The sequence below is a fragment of the Mixophyes fleayi genome, chromosome 2, assembly GCF_038048845.1.
Source record: "Mixophyes fleayi isolate aMixFle1 chromosome 2, aMixFle1.hap1, whole genome shotgun sequence".
Classification (NCBI taxonomy): Eukaryota; Metazoa; Chordata; class Amphibia; order Anura; family Limnodynastidae; genus Mixophyes; species Mixophyes fleayi.
Window position 1 is genome coordinate 11,170,151 of NC_134403.1, and position 14,883 is coordinate 11,185,033.

General features: G+C 43.3%; 1 protein-coding gene across 2 annotated transcripts in view; it reads right to left on the minus strand.

The window, feature by feature from the left end:
* The window catches only part of LOC142140684 (FH2 domain-containing protein 1-like), a 62,336-nt gene extending 54,227 nt beyond the window's left edge, over positions 1-8,109 (minus strand). For both annotated transcript variants that reach the window (XM_075198462.1, XM_075198464.1), the window contains exon 1: positions 6,749-8,109. The gene's annotated coding sequence lies outside the window, so the exon portion shown is untranslated. The remainder of the gene's footprint in view (positions 1-6,748) is intronic.
* Positions 8,110-14,883: the final 6,774 nt, after the last annotated feature.

Genomic DNA, 14,883 nt, shown 5'->3' on the forward strand with positions numbered 1-14,883 from the left:
CATCCATTGTCTTCATACAACATAGACCACCATCTACCTTCTACTACCACAGCCAACCTCCATTGTCTTCATACAACATAGACCACCATCTACCTTCTTCTACCACAGCCAACCTCCATCTCCTTCAGACAACAACCCACTCATCATTTACTTATAACTCTGTCCGTACCGTTCAACTGCTTATAACACAGTTGTCCTCCACCTACATAAAAGTTCAGCCCAACCACCACCTTTTTATACCACAGTGAATCCCTATCACCTTCATTCAACATAGACCACCAACTCATGTATCCTGTCATTCACCAGGTGCAACCTGTTCCTCATTACTTTTGTATCATTATATGATGTATGATACTTATAATATGGATGGATGGACACTTTATAATAAAGCTCATCCCTCCCCACCTTCTTAGACCTCTCCTCATATCTCACTCAGCACACTGCGTGGTAATAAGCTGTACGTGAAATGCGTGGATAGCCTCTGAATGCGATCATGAGTTATACGTAAGGAAAAGATGAAGCTCATTCGCATAGTACCTGGGCTCCCAGCATGCAATGGGTTTCATCCAGCCATACAAATAATATAACGTAAGATGAGACCAGTAAAAGAAACATCATGGAAATAGCAACATATTAGTTTCAGTTCCAATCACATAATACTGACTAAATGTTTCTCCATTTTACTAATCAATTCATAGCTAACAATGTTGTTACTTCATTTTGTTATTGCTCATTGTATATGATTATATGATTCATTAAGCAGTAGTTTATTTTATCTCTATATCTATATCTATATTTATATAATGTATAATCATCTGTAGCAGGTAGATTGCTATATATTTCATTTAATTATAGTTTCGGAAGGAAATCCTTTAACACAATGAAGGTACAGCTGCTGGTAAAGTAATACTAAAGCTGTATAAGTAGCTCAGAGAGAGAATGAAGGGAAGAACAGATCTGCTTCAGATGACACTATGAGCCTGTACTCTACTCCATATTTCTCGCTGTCGCTGGGGAAGACATAAAGGGGACTATTTACTGTTAATCACAATTTTGTACTGGTAATAATCATCAGTCATCACAGTGATGAGAGATGAATTAACGGGATGATTTACTATTATAGTCATGTCTGGACAGCGCGTCCGATAGCAGGCTGGTCCAGAGAAGACTTTTTACTAAAGACCGCTCCAGGTTCTGACCTGGATTCTTTACTGTACATGCACAGAGGTCATTATCATTAAACAACGCAGGGGAGAGCAGCAAGTCTTCCAGAAAGGGATCAGAAGATCCCTCTACCACAGTGCTCTCACTATAGGATTGAATGGCTAACTTCATCTTCAGATGAGGATCAGGGTCAGGCTCCGATAAGATAAGCTTTGTGGACCTTGATAAAGTTGCCCAAACCACAGACCCCATAGAGTATTATGGGGACTGCTGGATGGGCAGCATGGTGGCTCAGTGGTTACCACTTCTGCCTCACAGCACTGGAGTCATGAGTTCAATTCCCGACCATGACCTTATCTGTGAGGAGTTTGTATGTTCTCGCCGTGTTTGCGTGGGTTTCCTCCGGGTGCTCCGGTTTCCACCCACACTCCAGAAACATACTGGTAGGTTAATTGGCTGCTAACAAATTGACCCTAGTCTGTGTGTGTGTGTGTGTGTTAGTGAACTTAGATTGTAAGCTCCAATGGGGCAGGGACTGATGTGAGTGAGTTCTCTGTACAGCGCTGCGGAATTAGTGGCGCTATATAAATAAATGATGATGATGATGATGGTGCAGTAATTTGCTTTAAACTTATCTTAAATGGCCATTTTCCAAAAACTGCGCAGAAAAAGCAGTTTTCGCATGGTTTAGGTCTTGATAAGTAGGCCCCAAAGTCAGCTGGTTGGAATACCTTAATCTCTTTGTATTGTCTGGTAACTATGTTAAGAAAAAGGGTCCAGGCTTTTAACAACCAGGTCACCATGTAAGTTGTCAGGTACAAGAAGGATCATTAGAAAAGAAAGAGAACAAGGGTTGTACTCCAGTCCTCTACCAAACATCAAACAGTTAAAACATAACCTTTATTGGTAATCTATGAAGCTCTCGTACATGGTCAGAATTTAGGCGAAATATTAAAAATGATGATAGAGTGAAAAAGTAAGAAAAGATGTGAATAAAAATTAGACCCGGGGGAGGGGCTGGTCACAAATGACCAAGGCTCATATCATCTTGAGTAGTGGTTTGGTATGTGACAATGATTTATTAGCAATGGTACGGGGTCAATTGACAACATGTATAAGCTCTTTAGGACAGGAAAGGGTCACTATCCTTATCATAGGGATCATAGCATTTGAGAAAAATATAAATAATTGAACACTTGAATTGCTACAAGAGGCTGTATTGCCCAATCCCATAAGGATGTTTAAACAGATTTGCTGAATGAAGGTGCGATCTGAGAAAATGCGAGAAGGGTTCAAAACCCCTTGAGGAGAGATGCTCTCTCTTTTCTAATGATTTGATTCATGTTGCACGTAGCACCCCCTCCATTGTGGTTACAGATCACGTAACCAAAGAAGATGGTCCATAACTTGGTGCGGAACTACTTTTCTCGTCCCAGGTACAAGAAGGAGAAAACTAAGGAAAGATGCCATAGATGGAGGATAGCAAAGAAGTTGTGGGATACTGCAAAATAAAAGCAGAAAAATAGGTAACTGCAGAAATCACAAAGCAAGAAAGACACAGCTGGAACTGAGATAGTTGTAAAAGTTTCTTCCAGCACCTGTGTGTTACCCCCGCACTACTGTTACTGTCCAATAGGTGTCTCCGAGAGAATAAACTGAGGATATAGTTAGGTGCAGATTAGATTTCTTTCATTCTGTCAACAGGCTCACACTGGGTAGTTCATTGTGTAATAACTTTTATGTTGAGCTGTGTAGTTATCTCAGAATACAGACATAACACATAACACATCTTGCATGTGAGACCAACATGAGAACAAAACTAGAACATTCCATGTACAACACACATTACCTTGTACATTGCTGTAACACAGAGTGACAACACTGTAACACATATACAACTGTAGACCAACTTATTAGTGCCGTCAAAAAGGGCTATTGTATCTCTAAAGTGCTACCTATGGGCATCCAGCGACATTACCCAAATCACATCTACTGAGGGAGTGACGAGAGAGTTGTGGAGAGAGCTGCGAGGTGGACAATATGTCTGATTGGGGGTATGTTAGAATCATGATCTGTGAGTTCAGGTTCTTTGTAAAGGAACAAAGATGGACACACGCGGGGAACAAGAACTGTATTTAGTATGTATGGAACAAACATAAATATGAGTCGTCTGTAACACATCCAAACACAGGAACAACAAGGAATATACACAGATACAGGATGAAGAGAACACAGAAGAGGTGACACATGAGCTCAAATTGTTCAGCCACCATTTCCTTGCCTGCAGCATATATATTCCTGGTACGTACACATCCCTCTATCACTATTACACCTCTTCATGGTACGTACACAGCTCCCTATCACTATTACACCTCTTCCTGGTACGTACACATCCCTCTATCACTATTACACCTCTTCATGGTACGTACACATCTCCCTATCACTATTACACCTCTTCATGGTACGTACACATCTCCCTATCACTATTACACCTCTTCATGGTACGTACACATCTCCCTATCACTATTATACCTCGTCTCACTGCATACACATCTCCCTATCACTATTACACCTCTTCATGGTATGTACACAGCTCCCTATCACTATTATACCTCTTCATGGTACGTACACATCTCCCTATCACTATTACACCTCTTCATGGTACGTACACATCCCTCCATCACTATTACACCTCTTCATGGTACGTACACATCCCTCTATCACTATTACACCTCTTCATGGTACGTACACATCCCTCTATCACTATTATACCTCTTCATGGTACGTACACAGCTCCCTATCACTATTACACCTCTTCATGGTACGTACACATCTCCCTATCACTATTACACCTCTTCATGGTATGTACACAGCTCCCTATCACTATTACACCTCTTCATGGTACGTACACATCTCCCTATCACTATTATACCTCTTCATGGTACGTACACATCCCTCTATCACTATTATACCTCTTCATGGTACGTACACATCCCTCTATCACTATTATACCTCTTCATGGTACGTACACATCTCCCTATCACTATTATACCTCTTCATGGTACGTACACATCTCCCTATCACTATTGTACCTCGTCCCACTGCATACACATCTCCCTATCACTATTACACCTCTTCATGGTACGTACACATCTCCCTATCACTATTACATCTCTTCATGGTAGGTACACAGCTCCCTATCACTATTACATCTCTTCATGGTACGTACACATCTCCCTATCACTATTACATCTCTTCATGGTAGGTACACAGCTCCCTATCACTATTACACCTCTTCATGGTACGTACACAGCTCCCTATCACTATTACATCTCTTCATGGTACGTACACATCTCCCTATCACTATTACATCTCTTCATGGTACGTACAAAGCTCCCTATCACTATTACATCTCTTCATGGTACGTACACATCTCCCTATCATTATTACATCTCTTCATGGTACGTACAAAGCTCCCTATCACTATTACATCTCTTCATGGTACGTACACAGCTCCCTATCACTATTACACCTCTTCATGGTACGTACACAGCTCCCTATCACTATTACACCTCTTCCTGGTACGTACACATCTCCCTATCACTATTACACCTCTTCCTGGTACGTACACATCTCCCTATCACTATTACACCTCTTCATGGTACGTACACATCTCCCTATCACTATTACATCTCTTCATGGTACGTACACAGCTCCCTATCACTATTACGCCTCTTCATTGTACGTACACATCTCCCTATCACTATTACACCTCTTCATGGTACGTACACAGCTCCCTATCACTATTACACCTCTTCATGGTACGTACACATCTCCCTATCACTATTACACCTCTTCATTATTATTATTATTATTAATTTTTATTTATAAGGCGCCTCAAGGCGTCCGCAGCGCCGTGGCGCCTACATGGTACGTACACATCTCCCTATCACTATTACACCTCTTCATGGTACATACACATCTCCCTATCACTATTACACCTCTTCATGGTACGTACACATCTCCCTATCACTATTGTACCTCGTCCCACTGCATACACATCTCCCTATCACTATTACACCTCTTCATGGTACGTACACATCTCCCTATCACTATTACATCTCTTCATGGTAGGTACACAGCTCCCTATCACTATTACATCTCTTCATGGTACGTACACATCTCCCTATCACTATTACATCTCTTCATGGTAGGTACACAGCTCCCTATCACTATTACACCTCTTCATGGTACGTACACAGCTCCCTATCACTATTACATCTCTTCATGGTACGTACACATCTCCCTATCACTATTACATCTCTTCATGGTACGTACAAAGCTCCCTATCACTATTACATCTCTTCATGGTACGTACACATCTCCCTATCACTATTACATCTCTTCATGGTACGTACAAAGCTCCCTATCACTATTACATCTCTTCATGGTACGTACACAGCTCCCTATCACTATTACACCTCTTCATGGTACGTACACAGCTCCCTATCACTATTACACCTCTTCCTGGTACGTACACATCTCCCTATCACTATTACACCTCTTCCTGGTACGTACACATCTCCCTATCACTATTACACCTCTTCATGGTACGTACACATCTCCCTATCACTATTACATCTCTTCATGGTACGTACACAGCTCCCTATCACTATTACGCCTCTTCATTGTACGTACACATCTCCCTATCACTATTACACCTCTTCATGGTACGTACACAGCTCCCTATCACTATTACACCTCTTCATGATACGTACATATCTCCCTTTCACTATTACACCTCTTCATGGTACGTACACATTTTCCTATCACTATTACACCTCTTCATGATACGTACATATCTCCCTTTCACTATTACACCTCTTCATGGTACGTACACAGCTCCCTATCACTATTACACCTCTTCATGATACGTACATATCTCCCTATCACTATTACACCTCTTCATGGTACGTACACAGCTCCCTATCACTATTACACCTCTTCATGATACGTACATATCTCCCTTTCACTATTACACCTCTTCATGGTACGTACACAGCTCCCTATCACTATTACACCTCTTCATGATACGTACATATCTCCCTTTCACTATTACACCTCTTCATGGTACGTACACATTTTCCTATCACTATTACATCTCTTCTTGGTACGTACACAGCTCCCTATCACTATTACACCTCTTCATGGTACGCACACATTTCCCTATCACTATTACATCTCTTCATGGTACGTACACAGCTCCCTATCACTATTACGCCTCTTCATTGTATGTACACATTGTACCCTTTCACTACAGCCCCATCAATATTATACCCCATCCTGAGGAACGCTGACCCGGTATATACACAGCCAGGTATATACATTTATATACGTTGGAATGGCCAGTGCTATAATTTGAGGAAATATTAATGTCACACTCCTAGATGAGAAGATAAGAGCACAATACACGATCTGATTTACGAACAAATTGATGATTTAAACAATATCGCTCTTTAGATACTAATCCAAACTTGTTATCTCCTAGAAGAACATGGACCAGGATGAGGTGGATTGTACTTACCCATTAATACTTATTTCTTGTAGGTCGCCCTTTCCTGTTACCTATTACTGTCTGGTCCTGATTCCTTATTGTCCTTAGTAAGTCAGTAGTGGAGCAGATTGATCGGTCCCTCTGATGTTCTTGGGGTTCCTGGTTACAGAAGACGGCTCCTATTGATTTGTGTCACTGTATTTCCTCTTTAGATTGGTTCTTGTTGTGATTTGTATCCCCAGTTCTTCTTGTCTTTGTAGTTTTTATAGGGTCTCGAGAACAGAATTCCCTGTCCCGTAATATACATGAAAGGATGCTCTCTCCAATGTTTTTTTCATTAGTTAGTAGGATGTCTCTCTTATAGTTTAGTCTCATTAGACATCAGGGTGTCTCTAGTGAATGTTTCATCAGATGGTAGAATGACTTTCTACAATGTTCCTCTAATTACATAGTAGGCTGTCTATCCTCAGTGGGTCTCGTTGAATATATGTGCTTCTAGTGTGTCTCCAATTTGAGGATATATATACATCTTGCAGTCTAAAAGAAGCATCACTCTTACAGACTTCAGCTACAACGTGAAGTGTCTGTCTCACAAAATAGGTGCTGTCTCTCTTACAGGCTGTTTCTAAAGGGAGAACTGTCTCTACAAGATGATCTCTCTCACACACAAGCTATTGCTGTAGCATGAAATACATATTCACAGGATGCTTCTAAAAGATGCTGCGTACCTCACAAGCTGTCTCTCACAGGCTGTCTGAATATGATGTTGTCTCACGGGGAGGAAGGGTGTCTCTGGCAGGCTGTCTAATTGGGATGAAGGGTGTCTCTGGCAGGCTGTCTCATTAGGATAAGGGTGTCTCTTGCAGGCTGTCTCATTGGGATGAAGTGTGTCTCTGGCAAGCTGTCTCACTGGGATGAAGTGTGTCTCTGACAGGCTGTCTCGCTGGGATGAAGTGTGTATCTGGCAGGCTGTCTCACTGGGATGAAGTGTGTTTCTGTCAGGTTGTCTCACTGGGATGAAGTGTGTCTCTGACAAGCTGTCTCACTGGGATGAAGTGTGTCTCTGACAAGCTGTCTCATTGGGATGAAGAGTCTCTGGCAGGCTGTCTCATTAGGATGAAGTGTGTCTCTGACAGGCTGTCTCACTGGGATGAAGTGTGTCTCTGACAGGCTGTCTCACTGGGATGAAGTGTGTATCTGGCAGGCTGTCTCACTGGGATGAAGTGTGTTTCTGGCAGGCTGTCTCACTGGCATGAAGTGTGTCTCTGACAAGCTGTCTCATTGGGATGAAGAGTCTCTGGCAGGCTGTCTCATTGGGATGAAGAGTCTCTGACAGGCTCTCATTGAGATGAAGTTTAGCGTGAAGTGTAAAGAATCTGTCAGACCTGTCGCTCCTGTAGCAGTGGGAGGGGCTCCCAAAATATATCATCTATTTATATGCAGCTCGTTAATCCCGTAACACTCCACTCTCCACCCTCTTACCTGTCTCACATACATTATCTCTTCCCCCACCCCAAATGTCTCTTTTTATCCTGCTTAATATGTGGCAGTGGGCGTCTCGCTTATTAATAGTAATTATCTTTCTGTGAGACGAGTTCTACAAGTATTACAAAACTATAAACCACTCATCCTACCTGTTGTGTGAGTGACTGGGGTCACAGCACCTCTCTGTATTCAGTACTGCAGCTCACCTGTGTGGTCCCAGTGTTCAAATGGGTGGGGCTAGAATTCCGTGCAGCCAATCATCAGAGTATAGCAGGAGATGAGTAATGTGTCAGTGAGGACAGGGCTGCATGTGACAGGAGCAGTGACATGATGTGAGGAGGGGAATGGAGGCAGCAGGAAGCCACAGACTGAGAGTTATATAGTGGAAGGAGCAGGGTCCCCAGCAGCACAGAGTATATCAGGAGATGAGTGATGTGTTAGTGAGAACAGGGCTGCATGTGACAGGAGCAGTGACATGATGTGAGGAGGGGAATGGAGGCAGCAGGAAGCCACAGACTGAGAGTTATATAGTGGAAGGAGCAGGGTCCCCAGCAGCACAGAGTATATCAGGAGATGAGTGATGTGTTAGTGAGAACAGGGCTGCATGTGACAGGGGCAATGACATGATGTGAGGAGGGGGATGGAGGCAGCAGGAAGCCACAGACTGAGAGTTATATAGTGGAAGGAGCGGGGTCCTCCAGCAGCACAGAGTATATCAGGAGATGAGTGATGTGTTAGTGAGGACAGGGCTGCATGTGACAGGGGCAGTGACATGATGTGAGTAGGGGAATGGAGGCAGCAGGAAGCCACAGACAGAGTTATATAGTAGAAGGAGCAGGGTCCCCAGCAGCACAGAGTATATCAGGAGATGAGTGATGTGTTAGTGAGAACAGGGCTGCATGTGACAGGGGCAATGACATGATGTGAGGAGGGGGATGGAGGCAGCAGGAAGCCACAGACTGAGAGTTATATAGTGGAAGGAGCAGGATCCCCCAGCAGCACAGAGTATATCAGGAGATGAGTGATGTGTTAGTGAGAACAGGGCTGCATGTGACAGGGGCAATGACATGATGTGAGGAGGGGGATGGAGGCAGCAGGAAGCCACAGACTGAGAGTTATATAATGGAAGGAGCGGGGTCCTCCAGCAGCACAGAGTATATCAGGAGATGAGTGATGTGTTAGTGAGGACAGGGCTGCATGTGACAGGGGCAGTGACATGATGTGAGGAGGGGAATGGAGGCAGCAGATAGCCAGACTGAATTATATAGTGGAAGGAGCAGGGTCCCCCAGCAGCACAGAGTATATCAGGAGATGAGTGATGTGTTAGTGAGGACAGGGCTGCATGTGACAGGGGCAGTGACATGATGTGAGGAGGGGAATGGAGGCAGCAGGAAGCCACAGACTGAGTTATATAGTGGAAGGAGAAGGGTCACCCAACAGCACAGAGTATATTAGGAGATGAGTGATGTGTTAGTGAGGACAGGGCTGCATGTGACAGGGGCAGTGACATGATGTGAGGAGGGGAATGGAGACTGCAGGAAGCCACAGACTGAGAGTTATAGACTCTAAATCTATGGTTTCTATCCAGCTAGTGAAAAAAAGTCATAGGTATAACAACTTTTGCTACTGGAGGAGACTCCAGTGTACGTAGCATGTTTTCTGCTTGGGATGTACAGTCATGGCCAAAAGTTTTGAGAATGACACAAATATTATTTTTCACAAAGTCTGCTGCCTTAGTTTTAATGATGGTAATTTGCCTATACTCCAGAATGTCATGAAGGGTGATCAGATGAATTGCAATTAATTTAAAAGTCCCTCTTTGCCATGACAATGAACTTTATCCCCAAAACAACATTTCCACTACATTTCAGCCCTGCCACAAAGGACCAGCTGACATCAGGTCAGTGATTCTCTCGTTAACACAGGTGAGAGTTAACCAGGATAAGGCTGGAGATCACTCTGTCATGCTGGTTGAGTTAGAATAAAAGACATGAAGCTTTAAAAGGAGGGTGGTGCTTGAAATCATTGTTCTTCCTCTGTTAACCATGGTTAGCTGCAAGGAAACATGTGCAGTCATCATTGCTTTGCACAAAAAGGGCTTTACAGGCAAGTATATTGCTGCAAGTAAGATTGCACCTAAATCAACCATTTATCGGATCCTCAAGAACTTCAAGGAGAGAGGTTCAATAGTTGTGAAAAAGGCTTCAGGGCACCCAAGAATGTCCAGCAAGTGCCAGGACCGTCTCCTAAAGTTGATTCAGCTGCGGAATTGGGGCACCACCAGTGCAGAGCTTGCTCCGGAATGGCAGCAGGCAGGTGTGAGTGCATCTGCACACACAGTAAGGCGAAGACTTTTGAAGGATGACCTGGTGTCAAGAAGGCCAGCAAAGAGCCACTTATCTCCAGGAAAAACATCAGGGACAGACTGATATTCTGCAAAAGGTACAGAGATTGGACAGCTGAGGACTGGGGTAAAGTCATTTTCTCTGATGAATCCCCTTTCAGATTGTTTGGGGCATCTGGAAAAACGCTTGTCCAGAGAAGGAAAGGTGAGCGCTACCATCAGTCCTGTGTCATGCCAATAGTAAAGCATCCTGAGACCATTCATGTGTGTGGTTGCTTCTCTACCAAGGGAGTGGGCTCACTCACAATTTTACCTAAGAACACAGCCATGAATAAAGAATGGTACCAAAACATCCTCCAAGAGCAACTTCTCCCAACCATCCAAGAACAGTTTGGTGACGAACAATGCAGTTTCCAGCATGATGTAGCAACTTGCCATGAGGCAAAAGTGATTACTAAGTGGCTCGGGGATCAAAACATCGCAGTTATGGGTCCATGGCCAAGAAACTCCATAGCCCTTAATCTTAACTTATCAGTCAGTATGTGGCCCAGCAGTTGATTGACAGCATGCGAGGCCGAATTGCAGAGGTCTTCAAAAAGAAGGGTCAACACTGCAAATATCGACTCTTTGCATAAACGTAATGTAATTGTCAATAAAAGCCTTTGACACTTATGAAATGCTTGTAATGTTACTTCAGTATAACATAGCAACATCTGACAAAAAGGTCTAAAAACACTGAAGCAGCAAACTTTGTGAAAACCAATACTTGTGTCATTCTCAAAACTTTTGGACAATGACTAGTTAAAAAGCAGACAGTCGTAATGTCTAGATGTTCATAACGTCAACACTGTTACAATGTCTACTGGGTTGTAAAGTGGACAGTCAAAATGTTGACATAAATCATGAGTTAAAACGGCAATATATGAAAGCGTGGGGTCCCCCCTAATTTTACTATTACCAGCACTAGGCTTTGCCAGCCGGGGCTGATGGCACTATAGCAGGGAAACCCACAGCTTGGGCCCAGGCATGTCAGCACGTTGCTGGATTCCTTAGGGCCTACAAAAAAAGGAGAAGCCTCCACTTGGGTTTAATCAGTCCTATGCTGATAGCATTAGGCCTCTTCCCACACCCCCCGGGACAGTGGGCTTGGGGTAATTATTGTCCCTGGTACACTAGAGGTCCCAGCATGCCCAGGTTGCCATGAAGTGTTTGGGTATGCTGGCGCTTGTAGTACTAAATATACCAGCATATCCATGGCTGCTAGGGCATGCTGTCCTTGGGGTACCACAAGTGACAGCATGCCCTGGTACCCAGAGCCTGCTGGGACCTGTAGTGCACCAAGACAAAGACACCAGTGTAAAAAGACTTTTCATTGAACTAAAAACACCCCCACATTACCCTCATTCACCATTTTTATTTCTCACCTAGATCCAGGGTCTTCATCTGTAATAAATCCAGGGATCCTTGGCAAAATAAAAAACCCCTCATACATGACGCAATACTAGCTCCTAAGAACTCCCGGCACAAATGAGCTCTAACGGTGGATCAGTCATTTATATAACATGGGGATTTCCCACGGCTTGGCAAGCGCCAGCAACTGCTAGTACCAGCCTAGGCTTGCAACACTAGGGTTGGTTAAGCTGTTTTGGGAGGGGGGCACTTGTTTTGTTTTTTTCTTCCATATGTTGATGTTTTAAATCTAGTGATTTATGTCGACATTTTGACTGGGACGACCTCATGAACATATAGACATTATGATTGTCGACATTTTTTTATGACTAGTATTTACTTATTTATAGGGCGCCACAGATCAGGGGCGGATCTAGAAAAATGCTGTACCCGGGGCGAGATGGGGGGGGGGATTTAGGCCCCGCCCCTTTCTAACATCTTAGGCTGCTGACAGCTGCACACTATGTGCAGGTCCGTCCAGCCGTGACAGGCAGGGACCGTGTGCTGCCCGGCTGCTCTGATTGTGTTTTAAACACAGTCAGAGCAGCCGGGCAGCACACTGTCCCTGCCTGTCACGGCTGGACGGACCTGCACATACTGTGCAGCCGTCGGCAGCAAGTGTCTGCTAGGCCCCGATCGCCCCCCCCTGGATCCGCCACTGCCACAGATTCCATAGCTCCGGGTACAGAAGCAAGTAACAAATAGATGAGGCAATACACATAAGACATCAGACAGACGTGGGACAATAGGTAGAGAGGACCCTGCCCGTGACAGCTTACATTCTAGAGGGAGGTTTTGGTGTACGCATTTTGACTATCGACATTTAACACCCACCCATTCGGCTTGATCACAAAAGCCAAACCAGAAAGATGACTAGTTGGAGGTTATTATTATTTTCTCCCCCTGACATCTCTACTGTTCACTGTAAGAGTAAGCAGAAATAATCTCAAATCACCTAACACCACTGGGTTAATGACCACGAATCATTTGGCTGCAGTGTTCTGAGTTTTCCTGTAGATGGCTTCAGCGCAGAACTAAGCCTTCCCCTTTGTGTCCACTTCTAGACATCTTTTGTAGATGGGGATCATTATAAGCAAGTTTTCTCTCAAGTTCTTGTACTGAAAACCACTTCTAGCAGGATATTAATTTCAATTCCAGCATCTGATATTTGAGAACACGGGGCCTTATTCATTAAGGATCTTAACTTGAGAAACTTCTTATTTCAGTCTCCTGGACATGTTACAATGCAAGGGGTGCAAATTAATATTCTGTTTTGCACATAAGTTAAATACTGCCTGTTTTTTCATGTAGCACACAAATATCAACTTTAAATTTCAGTGTACACATAAGCTATCAAGTATTTGTGTGCTACATGAAAAAACAGTCAGTATTTAACTTATGTGCAAAACAGAATACTAATTTGCACCCCTTGCATTGTAACATGGTTTTGTCCAGGAGACTGAAATAAGAAGTTTCTCAAGTTAAGATCCTTAATGAATCAGGCCCACAGTGTATAAGTAAATATTCCAGTGTGCAGATGGCACTGTGTAATACAATATACCATAATGGTCCATGTGATATTTAGCCCCTGGCCCTATGTACTAAAGCAGGTGGATTATCACAGAGTGTACCTGTACAATTCCTAGATAACGGGCGGCATAGTGGTTAGTACTTCTGCCTTACAGCACTGGGGTCATGAGTTCAATTCCCAACCATGGCCTTATCTGTGAGGAGTTTGTATGTTCTCCCCGTGTTTGCGTGGGATTCCTCCGGGTGCTCCGGTTTCCTCCCACACTCCAAAAACATACTGGTAGGTTAATTGGCTGCTAACAAATTGACCCTAGTCTGTGTGTCTGTGTATGTGTGTATGTGTGTATTTGTATGTTAGGGAATTTAGACTGTAAGCCCCAATGGGGCAGGGACTGATGGGAGTGAGTTCTCTGTACATCGCTGCGGAATTAGTGGCGCTATATAAATAAATGATGATGATAACATATCCTCTGCTTTTTATTTCTGTGGATCCTTAAATAACAACTGCAGAGATTGAAAATAACCAGAGTGATTTCAAATCTTTGTGATCAGCTTTTCTGTGTTTTGTGTAAACTGAGAATAACTGCTTTCTGTATCCTTGTAAATGTCACCTCTTGTTTGGGACGGATAGGCCTGTGTTTTGAAGAAATATTGGATTTAAAGTCTAAAATATTGGGAAAAATGGTTATGTAACCCAGAAATGTGATCCCAAAAACATCAAATGAATAGTATTATCAAGGATTCCTAATATGTGTGTAGCGCAGTTATTTATGAGCTAGTCACCCCTCTCGACAGCACTGGTAAATTCGGTATAACCTGGATCTAACAGCAGCTTAGATGTCAGGTTACACTGGGTCTATCAGTACTGACAGGTAAATGTTATCAGAGACAGAGACCCCTCACTCTGGGAAATTCCTCGTTATGTCCCAGCGCTTCCTTCCACCATGGAGAATTCACAGGCTTCTGCAATGAGCTGCACTCACATTAAACAATATGTAGAGTTTGGGGGGCACTATGAACAGTCAATAACAGTTCTTCCCCTGATATATGCTAACGTTGGCTCAGAACAAAGTGGGCAGGTTAAATGGGTCACCATACAAATAGTGATTTTATAAAATAGCTTCACATTTAAAGGGAGTTAAAATAACACCCACCCTCCACAAAAACCAATTTAATCCAAGAAGCAACATGCAAATGCTGGAAGAAATGCAAAGGAGATTCTAAAAACAATACCCTCTGAGTTCTGATTGGCCAAGAGCATCAAAAAAACCCCAATAGGATTCTGATTTGTTGTTGGTTTGCCCTGGCTATGGTAGGACCAGGGGTCCAAATTGCTTTTTTGTTGCTTAACCCATGT